Here is a 12,789-nt window from a genome sequence, read left to right as displayed (position 1 = left end):
AGTTTAAGCTCCGCCTTGGCTACCTGGGCTACACGAAGCCCCGCCTCAGAAACAAGATGTGCGCCTGGAAGGAGACAGGAGACTGCAAGTGGCAAGGAGGTGAAGGGAACAGAGTGAAGAGCAAACAAGACAGCGACTGGAGAAAAGGGCAGCCCAGATGGGGTGTTTTCAGTGCTGAGGAGGGAGTGAGCTTGGGATGTCTGAGGAGGAGGAGAAGGAGGAAGTGAGCAAGAGGAAGCATGGTGGGAGACAGGCTGATGGCAGATGCTGCTGGTGGGCACAGAGGGCTGGGGATGCTCGCTGTGAGAACACAGTGGGAACAGGCAGCCGTGAAGAATGGATGGCTGTAGTGGTGGCTTGGGTCGCCATATGGTACACCTGTGCCAGGATCTCAAGCCCAGACACTATCTGGATTGGAGTATCGGACAGGTCACTTAGAGTGCGTGGCCTTGGCGGGTTCTTTACACACTTTAAGGCTTCCTGTTCTTAAAATAGTGGTAATAACAGAACCTACCCACGAACTACCTTCCAGTTCTCAATGTGTCTTAGACTTTACCTTTTCACAAACTCAAAGAATCCTTGTAAGCTGCAGGGAGTCGACTAGGATTCACCTCTAAGATCAGATGTACCCCTCAATTAAGAACTGTCAATCAACAGCCTAAGTCTCCCCACCTTTTCCTGGTCTTGGGACTGTCCCCACGCAATTATCAGAACCTGAGAAAAAAATTCCCCTAAACTTAACTTTGTTCTCTGCTCTGCCAACATCTTGCCAGGTCCGTGAGGCACCAGATGGCCCCAGAGAACCTAGACAGCGAAATACACCAGCCAGTTATTCCTGGACTTGGCCAGCACCCCAGCTTTCTCAGGTTCCCCAAAATACACCATCCCAGGGCAGCGGGAAACAGCTTCAAGAACCTAGAGCCCTAATTTCCCGTCCCCACTTGTTATCCCTAACTCGGTTGTTATAATAAACAAAAGGGAGGAATGTTAGCATTCGGGCATTATGCTAGCCTGTACCTTGGGGACCTGGCAGGATACACTCAGGCAGTACTCTGGTCTGCTCAGGCCCCTCCTCTCTCCCTCCTCCCCTCCCTCCCTCCCTTCTTCCCCCCTCTTTCTCTTCCACTGCTCCTGTCTCCAGAGGCTGACCTTCCTCTGCTTCCCGTCCCCTCGTTTCCCATTTCCTTTCCCGCAATAAAAACCCCTTCACATCACTCCTATGATGGTGTCTCTCTCTCCTGCCATTTTTAAAATTATGACGCCGGTTGTTTCCCAGAGTAAATGAGAAATATCTCTCTCTCTCTCTCTCTCTCTCTCTCTCTCTCTCTCGCTCTCTCTCTCTCGCTCTCTCTCTGTGTGTGTGTGTGTGTGTGTGTGTGTGTGTGTGTGTGTTCTCCTTTAGGACAAATTCTGGAACACAAGTGCTCAGTATTAGCCATTTACTGTTGGCAATTGAGATGTTCAGTGAACTGAATTCATTAATGTGGGCGTATTTCCAATCATGCAATGCATTTTTTATGTAAAATTTACATATCAATATTAAAAAAAATCAATGTTTTTATTTATCTATTTCAGCTGCCATGTAGGTGCTGGGAACTGAACCCAGGACCCCTGGAAGAGCAGTCAGTGCTCTTACAGACTGAACCCTCTCTCCAGGTCCTTCCTTGTTTATATTTACTTTATGTATATGAGTGTTTTGCTAGGGTGTATGTCTGTGCACCACACGTGTACCTGATGCCCATGGAGGTCAGAAGAGGACATCAGATCCCCTGGAACTAGATGGATATTTATGAGCTGCCATGAGGGTGACAGGAATTGACCCAAGGACGTCTGCAAGAGTGAGTGCTTTTAGGAACATTGAACTATCTCTCCAGCCTCCCCCACCCCCTTAGTTTCTCCTTTGTAGCTTTGCCTGGCCTGGAATTTACTATGTAGCCGAGGCTGGCCTGAAACTTAAGAAATTCACCTGCCTCTGCCTCTGGAGTACTGGGAAAGGTGTGTGCCACCATGCCTGGCCCCAAAACAATGCTCTTTAAAGGAAAGGCTAGCACATAGTTTTACATCTTGTCATGGAAGTCAAACAATTAGTAAACAAGGCCTCCCCGAAAGATCCCCTCCCTGTGAGCACACTGCCCCTCTTCTCTTCCCTGGGGAGGAAGTGCCTCCCCTCTCATTCTTAATTCACGGAATTTGGGTAAAAAGGGAAGATGGGGTCCCACTGCCTATTGGCTTCCTAGAAATGGCCTGTGCACGCCACACCTTTATTGTGTTCACTTTCAGGACGATGGTTTCCTCCCTGCAGCCTGTTGCACATGCTAGCGTGGTGCACTTTCTGCTGTCTCTGCCTTCACAGGTGAGTCCATCTCTGCGTCCACTCCATTCCCCATCTGCCTCCCAAGTGCTGGGTTTCAAAGGCTCATTCCACAGCTCCCAGCCTTTTCTCTTTGAATTGAAGAAGAGCAGCCAAAACCAAATTCTCTTCAGAACCAGTTCAAGATGCACATGAATAACAAAGTACTGCCAAATGGACCTTCCAACATCAATCAATAACTGAAAAGGGAGGTGAGAAGCCCCCAGGAGTTTATAAAAACAGAGGACACACTGACGGCTGGGCTAGAAAGAAACTATCCAGCACAGTGTGTGATGTCCTAGAGCCCAGCAGAGTCTCTCCCTCTTTGACAGGGCCTCCCTTGGCATCCCTGGCTGGTCTGGAACTTATAGGTGGTCTCTCGCCTCTGCCTCCCCAGTCCTGAGATTACACGCATGAGCTACTGTGCCGAGCCCCTGTGTGTAGTCCATTTTAACCACTGTTTGAAAAAGATGTAAAAATGGTTTGTTTTAATTTTAACCTTTCTAAATTCAGGCACCCAGTGCCTCCAGAATGCTATTTTTGGTGAAGACAGTGTTCTGACACCTTTCCTTCTGAAAACTCCACACATCTACTGAAATGAACATTTTTATCTCCATGGGCCCACATGTCATTGAGCAACAGAAAATACCACTGGGCTTTGTGCTGACCTGCATTCGGAAGCAGCCAGCTCTTCAAGCCAAACCCACTCCAGTCCTCCTCTAGCAAAGAGCCCAGTATCACTAAGCCCTGCCCTCCTCTGAGTACTGTAAGGCCTTGCCCAGGGAGGAGAAGCTCAGCTGGAATAGAACTGAATAGTTGTTTCTGTTGGATCCGAGGCAGCTTTGCATAGCTTGGCAATCCAGCAGCTTCTCCTGGTGCCCAGATCTAGAGACAAGAGAAAGAAGAACAATGCCATCTTTTCTTTTCCCTCAAATATTTTTAGGTGTATGGCTATTTGGCCTGAACACATGTATGTGCATCATGTGTATGCATGCCTAGTGCCTACAGAGGCCAGATGAGGGGTGTCAGATCTCCTGGAACTGGAGTTACAAAGGTGGTGAGCTGATAGATGGGTGCTCGGTACTCTGCACTCTGGGTCCTTTTGTAAGAGCAGCCAAGGCCTTAACCACTGGGGCATCTTTCCAGCCCCTAGAATGCCTTCTTATATGTAGTCCAGAAATAAGTCTAAGGCACAAGAATCTTTTTAAAAAAACTGTTTTGATCCCTCCACCTATATCCATTTGTAAATTCACAAGCTCCAACATTACAGATCAGAACCATGTATTAATGCTTTAATCATGAGTATACCTCAACTTGAGAATATCAACATTTCCTGTATACCTTTCCATGTGTTAGAGAGTATGAGAAAGGTGTGGTTAGTTCAGGAAAGAGATGGCAGGAACGCAAATAGCGCAGAACAACATGAAACAGGAGAAAGAAGCATAATACGGCAGCAACTCAAAGGAACCAGAAATCACATATGGAAAGGCTGAATGGAGGAGGTGGAACCCGGCTTACAAGACCAGCGCGCTAGGGGGTTGACGTTCAGACACAGAAGGCTTGGGCTGTGCTAGAGAAAAGAACAGATGAGCTTTCCCCAGCTCAGGGGACACACCGACTAGGAAAGAAGGACTAGGAAGAGGGATCAGAGCCAAGGCATAAAGGACTTCTATTGTACCCTGCTCGCTAAGGGAGTCAGGAGCTTTTAACATGGGAATGTTTGAATGTATGACGGTAGCCAAACTAAGAGGGTCATTACCATCCAGGAATAGATGGGGACAGATTAGCAGAGGAGAAATGAGGGATAGAGTAACGGAAGGTGGAAATCTTGGAGGGTGGATAGCTACAGAGAAGCCAGACAAGAAGATTAACGTGTGTGTGTATACATGCGCCACAGTGCGCATATAGGGGCAAGAGGGTCACTAGCTTGGCAGCAGTCATCCCTACTTGACAGGACATTTTGCTGGGCTCTTGGGTAAGACTTTGAAGGGAACTGACAGTTTACCAGGGGTTCTAAGTAGTGGGGTCAAGGAAGGGCATCAAGGACTTGTTTACAGCTTGTTGGCAGGGAGTCACTTTCCACAGGATGGCTGTGGCGCTGTTTGGTGCGGAAAGCTAGAGTTTGGGACACATTGGTAAACAGAAGAATGTGAACTCGAGACCTGCTTTTTCTCAGTCAGCCTTGGAATGAGTTTGCTTTGACTGCTGAGTTCCAAAATTAGTCCTGAGCTGTCTAGTTCTGCGCTCAACTGTTCTGGGAGATCCACTCTCTATGAGCCCTGCCATCTTACTGGGCAAAACTTAACAACCAAAAGGCGGTGGTAATTTTAAATGTTTTTCTAAATAGCGTTTTTTTGACAACAGTAGACATTTTAATTTGTATCGCAGCTAAAATTAGAATGCAGGAACTTGCTAAGACGTGTGAACAAAGAACAGAATACACACCAAGGCCCGAAACTGAGAAAGATGTCCTAGCCCTCGTGCCATCTGCCTGGAGACTAATTAAAGGTTTAAAAATAGATGATCTTTTGAAGGCAAATAACATGAAAATAATGGAAAACATTAATATAAATCTCACAAGTCCACTCTGTAGAAAGCAGTGATGTGTTTTAGGCACTGCATTTAGATGAAGAAGTAAACTTAGATGAATCTTCCATGAGATATTCAGTAAGTAGCTTCTTCAAAGGATGGGGGGGCTGGATTATTGATTAGGCACTTCCATTCAAACGCTATTGCTGGTGATTAATATTTAAACACTACAGCTATACACAGAAAAGAGAGGAGCCACTTCCCAAGGCTGATCTAAAATATGATTATAAAGTACAAGTCCATCCCCGCCCCCGTCTACTCTAGCCCCATCTTTGCTTTTATAACTGAATTTCTTGAAAAGCTGCCTACACTTGCAATCTGCTTGTTCACATTCTCAACACTTCCTCTTGTCCTGCAGTTTGGCCTTTTTTTTTTTATTTAAACTCTTCCAATGCCTATGGGTCACCCTTAGAGTGCTGAGGACTGGTGGTAGCCCCCATTGTTATGGCTACTAAGCAGCTTCACCTAATCCTCAGGAAAACCTCTGAATGTCTGAGCTATGTTCCCATTTTACATCTTTCATTGACCTAAGTACATCTTCTGGCTAGAAATCCAACAAAGGATCTTCTTATCATTTACAGCAATTGCAAAGTCAACATGTTTTTATTCCTTTGCTTTTATATAATGAAGGCAATCTAAAAGAATGAGGTAGAATGTTCTTTAAGTTAACAAAACCATGTCCATTTATGATGTACATGATTTTTATATATGTATACATTGTAGAATGAAATCAAGCTGACCGATATAGCCATTACCTCATCTGTCTTGTGTGTGTGTGTGCACTGAGAACACTGCTACTATCTTTCGGCAATTTCAGGCACACAAGATATTGTTATTAATGTTAGCATGTTGTATAATAGATCCCCTGAATGTATTCTCTAATGCAATTAAAGTCTGTACGGAAGCCAGGTGTAGTGGGATGCATCTGCAGTCCCAGCTACTGAGGAGCCGAGGCTGTGCTAGGAACCCTGGCAAACAGCCAGAATCTGTTCTAAAAGGGGTGGGATTGGAGTGGCAAGGTGGCTTAGCAGGTAAAGGTGCTCGTGACCAAGCCTGATGACCTGAGTTCAATCCCCAAGGACCATACAATGGACAGAGAGAACCAATGGCCTTAAGTTGCCCTCTGACCTCCACACATGTGCTGTGGTATACAAAAATGCGCACACACACAGAATAAAGGTACCAAAAAAACTTCAGAGGGAAAGGAAGAAGGGAGGTGAGGATTATGGTGTATCCTTTGATGAACATTTCCCTGTTTTGACCACCATTCTACTCATCCTGTTTCTGTTGACCTCTTTACAGATGTGAGATCATTCACAATTTGTCTATTTTTGACTAATTTCACTTAGCATACTTGAGGTTTCTTCATGGTGTGGCCCCAACCCCAGCAGTGGAGACAGAGCTCATGACCTCATGCCTCACTCCCTTTTTAAAGGGCTGAATGAGTAGTATTTTACCTAATCACACACCACTTTTTAGCTATTCTTCTGTTCATGGACACATAGGTGGATTCCATATCTTGACTTGTGAAAAAATGCTATCATGAACACTAGAGGACAGGTTTTGTTTTTCTTTTTAAATTTACACTTATTAATTTTGAGTACATATAGGGCATGCACTTCCATTGGAACCTGTGGAGGTCAGAGGGACTCAAACTCAGGTTGTCAGGCCTGTCAGCAAGCAATTTGACCTGCCGAGCCCTCTCACTGGCCCAACAACACATTTTTCCCCATCACATTGATTCAATTCCCATTGGCTATATAGAGGAGGAATCAATGAATTGCACAGTTGTTCCGCTCTTAACTTTGGAAGAAACTATTGTTTTCCATAATGGCTCTGCTAATTTGCATTCCCATCAACACTTTATACATGGTCTCCTTTCTTTACATCACCACAAGCACTTATTACCTCATTGATGTGGGATTCCCCTATGTATGCTGTGAATATGTTCTACTGCCATTGGTTAATAAAGAAACTCCTTTGGCCAATGTCTTAACAGAGTAAAGCCAGCTGGAAAATCCAAACATATGGAGAGAGAGTGGGCGGAGTTGAAGAGACACCATGTAGTTACTGAAGGAGACAGACTCAGGACGGAATCTTATGGGTAGGCCACAGCCACATAGCGATACACAGATTAATAGAAATGGGTTAAGATTTAAGAGTTAGAAATAGAGTTCATAAGAAGCCTAAGCTATTGGTCAAGCAATGTTGTAATTAACATAGTTTCTGCATGACTATTTCAAGTCTGGGCAGCTGGGAAACAAACAAGCAGCTCCATCAACAAATTTGTGCCCAATGTGGGACTGATTACATCCACATAAAGCCTGAAAGAGTTTAAAAAACATTCTAGACACAAAACAGAGTTTAGCACAGCTTCTTAAAAGCTGCATTTTTTTTCCAGATAGGCTCTGTTTGCTGATGGCAAGGTGGCATAGCTCCTTTAAGAAAGATCTTCCTGACACAGCCTTGGTAGCAAAGGCGGCATGGCTTCTTTCGGGGAAGGCTTCTAGATCTAGTTACACGAACAGCTCTGGCTCTTTCAGGAGGCCGAGTACTTAAATGGGGTCTGTGAGCGGTGTGTTACAAATTGCTTTAATGGTGACTTACACCCACTGTAACTCTGGAGCTGGGGCAGTATGCATAGCTCTCAGAGACAGTGAACATGCTTCTACCATGTTGGACTGGGCGGAGCCAACAGGCAGGGCCTTGGAGTGATCCTAGCTACACCCACTTAGCATTTAAAAGAATAAGCACTCCTGGTCAGAAAATAATAAAAATTACAGATACACACACAATAAAGACAGATTCAGATAAAAAAGACCTCTGAATGGGTCAGTTTTAAATATACATTAGATAAATATACGTAGGGTTGAGAGAGGAAAAAGAGTATAGACAGTTATAATATAAAAGAGTCCAGTCAGTCATAGATTAAAGGAGTAAAGATAATAAAATAAGTGTTAAACTTGTAGGAAAAGTATAGAGTAAAAAAAAGCCACATAAAGATAAAATATACACAGAGTCTGGAATATGTATATTATTGTTTCCTTTGAACTTTATGACTGTGAATGAGCTAAGTACAGAGAGATTCTGGGGGCACCAACCAAGCAAAAGAGTAGGAAAGATGTTTTAGGTGGGAAGTGGCTCATAGGGCATGTCCCTCTCTTGGGGACTTACATTTTAAACCTCAGGAAGATAAGCATTAGGGGGAAAATAGACTGTTTCAGGCAGGGGAACGTTAAGGGTACTAAAACAGGGAAATTTGGGGAACTGGAGAAACTAAAAGACAAAGGCAGAAATCATTGCTAAGTAGAAGCACCCAAGTCTCGAAGAGGTAAGAGGGTGGGGTGGTAATCTTACAGCAATCTTGTCTCCACAAGGGCTGTATGCTGTAGGCTGGCAACACCTCTATGTGGACTAGAGAAACAGGAAGTGGGGACATCAAGACGTTAACATGGGAATGGAGACTGAGAGCTCCAGGACAGATGGAAGACCCAGATGTAAGGTGGCAGCGGAGTCACTAATGCTCACTCACGAATTTCACTGCGTATGTGAACAATGAATCAAGGCTGAGAATTACTGTAGTGCCAAGTTACTAATTTGGGGACAATGGTGCAGAAGGACAAGGCAGTTAATAATTTGAAAGAAAAAGCTCATTTTGAGACATGGTACCAGTGATGGGAGAGAACCTTATGGACACAGCAGATATCCTAGCCCTCCATTCCATAGAGCTAGGATGGATTTTTGTCTTTGCTCACAATAATTATGTATTCATGTATGTGTGTAAATGTTTTTCTAAGAACCAACATTTTTTAAACCACTGTATGCACACAGCCTAGCAAAGTTCTCAGTACACATTCTGTACTTGAATAAGCATTTTAAAATATCCTCAAAAATAAACTTCTTAGGCATGGTGGCTCACATTTATTATGTTAGGGTGCTGAGGTAGGAGAATGAGTCTGAGGCCAGCCTGACTATTTATACACAGTGAGACTGTGTATAAAATAAACAAATGGGGGTTGGGTACAATGACTCAGCAGGTTAAAAAACAAAACAAACCCCTAACCCTGACCCCAACTCTAACCCCCAAGTCTGCTTACCTGAGTTTGATACCCAGGACCCATATGGTGGAGAGAACCAAATTGCTCCCTGATCTTCACACACAAACCAATGTCTGCCCCCAAACAAATGTAGCAAAAGAAAAAGCCAAACTAAAATTCTTCCTCCTCAGAGCGTTATGCCTGTGTCCTTACTTCAAAGCACAAAATTCTACATAACTCTAGTTCAGCTATAAGTTTGAAGTATAGAATAAAAATGAGACTTGAGAGACAGCTCAGTGGTTAGCTTGTATTGCTCTTCTTGCAAGAGAACCCCAGTTCCCGGCACTGGCGGGCTGCTCATAGCTGCCTGATAACTCCAGGGCCAGCAGACCGGCAACAGCCTCCATCATCCACCTGCCAAGGGCACCTGCACTCACCTCGCTTACACACTGATACACATAATTAAATCTCCAAGTACTACTTTAGATTCACCACCTGCCAACCCACCACCCCTGGATACTTTTAGATTAAAAACAGGATGACAAGCCAGGTGTAGTGGCACACACAGGAGGCAGAGGCAGGAGGACCTCTGAGTCTACAGAGTTAGTTCCAGGACAGCCAGGGCTACACAGAGACACCCTGTCTCAGGGGAGAAAGAAGACTAAAAAGCAGGATGACAACTTCCAATTATTTGATTACTGCCTTTACAATTTGCCAGGAAAAATACAGACACTCATTGGGCAGTAGGACCTACTTGCTTTTCCAAATTATTTTAGAAATGTTCATTTTAAACTAGAGTGGGACTTCCATGTTCTGGCCCTGACCAAGACCCTCTTCCTTAGCCTCCTAACCCTCGATAATCCAACCTAAAGATTAGAGAGACAGAAAATTTAGGGCAACAAACCAAAATGTACTTTAACTGCTGAAATCTAAAATTCTGTATTAGGCAATGGTACTAGCAAACGACTTGCAATTTTTGATTTTTATGGTAGGTAACTAAAGATAACTTAATTTAGGCTTGCTAATTATAAAGCACCCATCTTGCTGGGCTGTGGTAAGAGTCCTTTAATCCTAGCACCAGAAGGCAGAGGCAGGGGGATCTCAACGAGTGAGACCAGCTTCTTCTACACAGCAAGCTCTAGGGCAGCCAAGCCTACATAATGAAACTCTTGTCTTAAAAACAAAACAAAAACAGTGACATCAAAGCCAAGACAGCAGCCTCAGGTGTCTGGGAAGAGTGAGCAAATGCTCACTCCTCCCTTTTCTCAAGGCAGTGCTCCCTTTGCTAGGAATGCACACATAAGCTTGAAGGTTTTTATACACGAGAAAGAATCTTAAACCATATTTCGGCTCTTAGCTTGACACATCACTCTACAATAGAAAAAGTGCTTAGCTTTCAATTGAGTGTCTCTTCTACATAGGGAGAAGAAAATACTTTATGTAATTGCTTATGCAAGGAATACTTCAGTGTAATGAAGACAGCTAGTTTCTCTAATGTTAGCTCTTTACTAGAAACACATTTTCTCATTGAACTATTTTATTTAAACAAAACATACTGTAAAGCTTTCAATATTTTTTTTGCCTAAAGTTAAATGATATAGATACCAAAAAAATCAGCCTGCACAATCTATTTATAGTCAACACTGTCACAAATTAAGAAAATTAAGTGGGATAAAAACTTACAGAAGTTCGTTCTCTTCCAATTTCGGTAATGCCCATTGCTAACAACTGAAATACTTGGCAGACTCACACTGAAAATAATTTCAGGTTGGGCAGCTGGGACGAAATCATGACTAAACAGTTGCCAAATCCACCCTCACTTATCTAGTCTTATCATTACCTCCCCCAATAATGCCTCAAATAAAAACCAAGATGAGTCAAACACAAATTTCAAATACAGAAGCTAAAAGTCCTACTAACCGGGCTTATGAGCATCAGCCGCAGACACTGGCTATTCCATGCTTTCCCAGTGAGTAGCACGCAGTCACCCAGTAAACTACACTGCACTAAACTACTATGGCTATGACCAGCCAGTGACCACCCTTCCTTCCTAGAAACTCACTTTACAGTTTTCTTGCCTAAGTTACAGAAAGTTAGTCTTATATTTGGCAAACTACATATAAGCCAACTCTTTTCTCTAAAGTTTCCTTTCATCTTCTATAAAACCCAGACAGAGCCCAGACCTTTGCTTGGGATGTTACCTGATAGACAAGGTAGGGTGGCTTTTTTGAAAAGTGTGGCATTAATTTTTAAAGAGATTCCTTTAGCCAAGACTCACCAAAGGTGTTTGAGGCAGGATCCCAGTATGGAACCCAGGCTGGTTTTGAAATTCGGCCTCGGCTTCCCATACCAGAATCACAAGATAAGTCTTATGCTCCTTTCTTTGCTTGCTTTCTTTTTGGTTCTAGAGAATGAACTTGGGGCTTTAACAAGTTAAACAGAAGTCCTACCATTAAGCTCTATCCCAGTCCCTACAATATGGTAATATATAATTTTCCAAGGAGCTATAGGTGAAAGTTTATCTGTTCATGGAACCCTTTTTATGAGACACCTCGTGGGATGAAAATTTGATGGAACACACTGGGAACTGCTGGTTTAACATCTTTTTTTTAAAAAAAATTTACACATATGGGTATTTTGTCTGTGTACACCGTGTCTGGGTAGCTTTCCAGAAGAGGGTGTCAACGTTCCCAGAATTGGAGTTACAGATGGTTGGGAGCCATCCACCATGAGTGCTGCGAATTTAACCTGGGTATCTGCAAGAACAGCAAGTGCTCTTAACTGCTGAGCCACCTCTCCAGCCCACGTTAGTTTCTGTAAAACAGCATGGAACCTGAATTTAAAATACTGATTCTATGGGGGTGTGTGTGCACGGTCTGAGTGATTTAAAAGTAAAAAGTATGTGGAATACAACCAACAGTAAGTGCATGCAGACATGTGCAGCCACCAAGCATACATGCTTCCGATTTCCCTAACTATTCCCATATACAAGCCTATTTCCTGTTTTCCAGATTTTAAAAAGAATTAGGGAAATTATAATAAATCCATATTTAAAAATCAGGATTAACCACCTCCAGTGGGTGAAATACTTGACTTGCAACCACACCCACCTGAGTTTGAGCCATAGAACCCATATTGAGGAAGAGGAGGGAAGGTGCTATTTAAATAGGCATACACTATTTAAGCCCAGCACTAGCAGAATCAGGCAAATCTCCTGGGACTCACTGGCCAGGAAACCTACTCTGTGAGATTTAGATCAGTGACCCAGATGGCTCCTGAAGACTGACACTCACAACTGACCTCTGGTCTCTACGTGCACACATGCCTACGTGAATGAGCATCTGAACTCATAAGCATACACGTCTACCCACACGAACAAAACAGAAACTCAAAACTACTTGAGAAACATTCCCCCCAAAGGAGACAGTATGCACCAGTAACCTAAGGTTATTTGTAAGGCACAAATGCTAAAAATGCATTGTCTGTATCTAAAATGTGACCAAAGATCATAAAATATGGTTAGCCCTGACTCTGAAACCTGTCCAGTTTCAGGTACAAGAGTCTGAAACTGGACAGCTTTAGTGAGAGCATTTTCCTCACTTGTGAAAGGTAGAATGCCCATTTCCTGTGGTTTTAAAGATTAGAAATAAGGGTCTAATACAATGCTGGTCAAGAGCAAACAGGTTCTCAATAACAGTCTCACTCTGTTGCCCAGGTTAGCCTTGAACTTGTGATCCTCCACCTCAACCTCCCAAGTAGCTGGGAGTAAGAGCATGCCCAGCTCCTGGTATCATTTCTAAACTGAACAAACTC

The sequence above is a fragment of the Microtus pennsylvanicus genome, chromosome 1 (genome assembly GCF_037038515.1).
Source record: "Microtus pennsylvanicus isolate mMicPen1 chromosome 1, mMicPen1.hap1, whole genome shotgun sequence".
Lineage (NCBI taxonomy): Eukaryota > Metazoa > Chordata > Mammalia > Rodentia > Cricetidae > Microtus > Microtus pennsylvanicus.
This window is presented reverse-complemented; position numbering follows the sequence as displayed.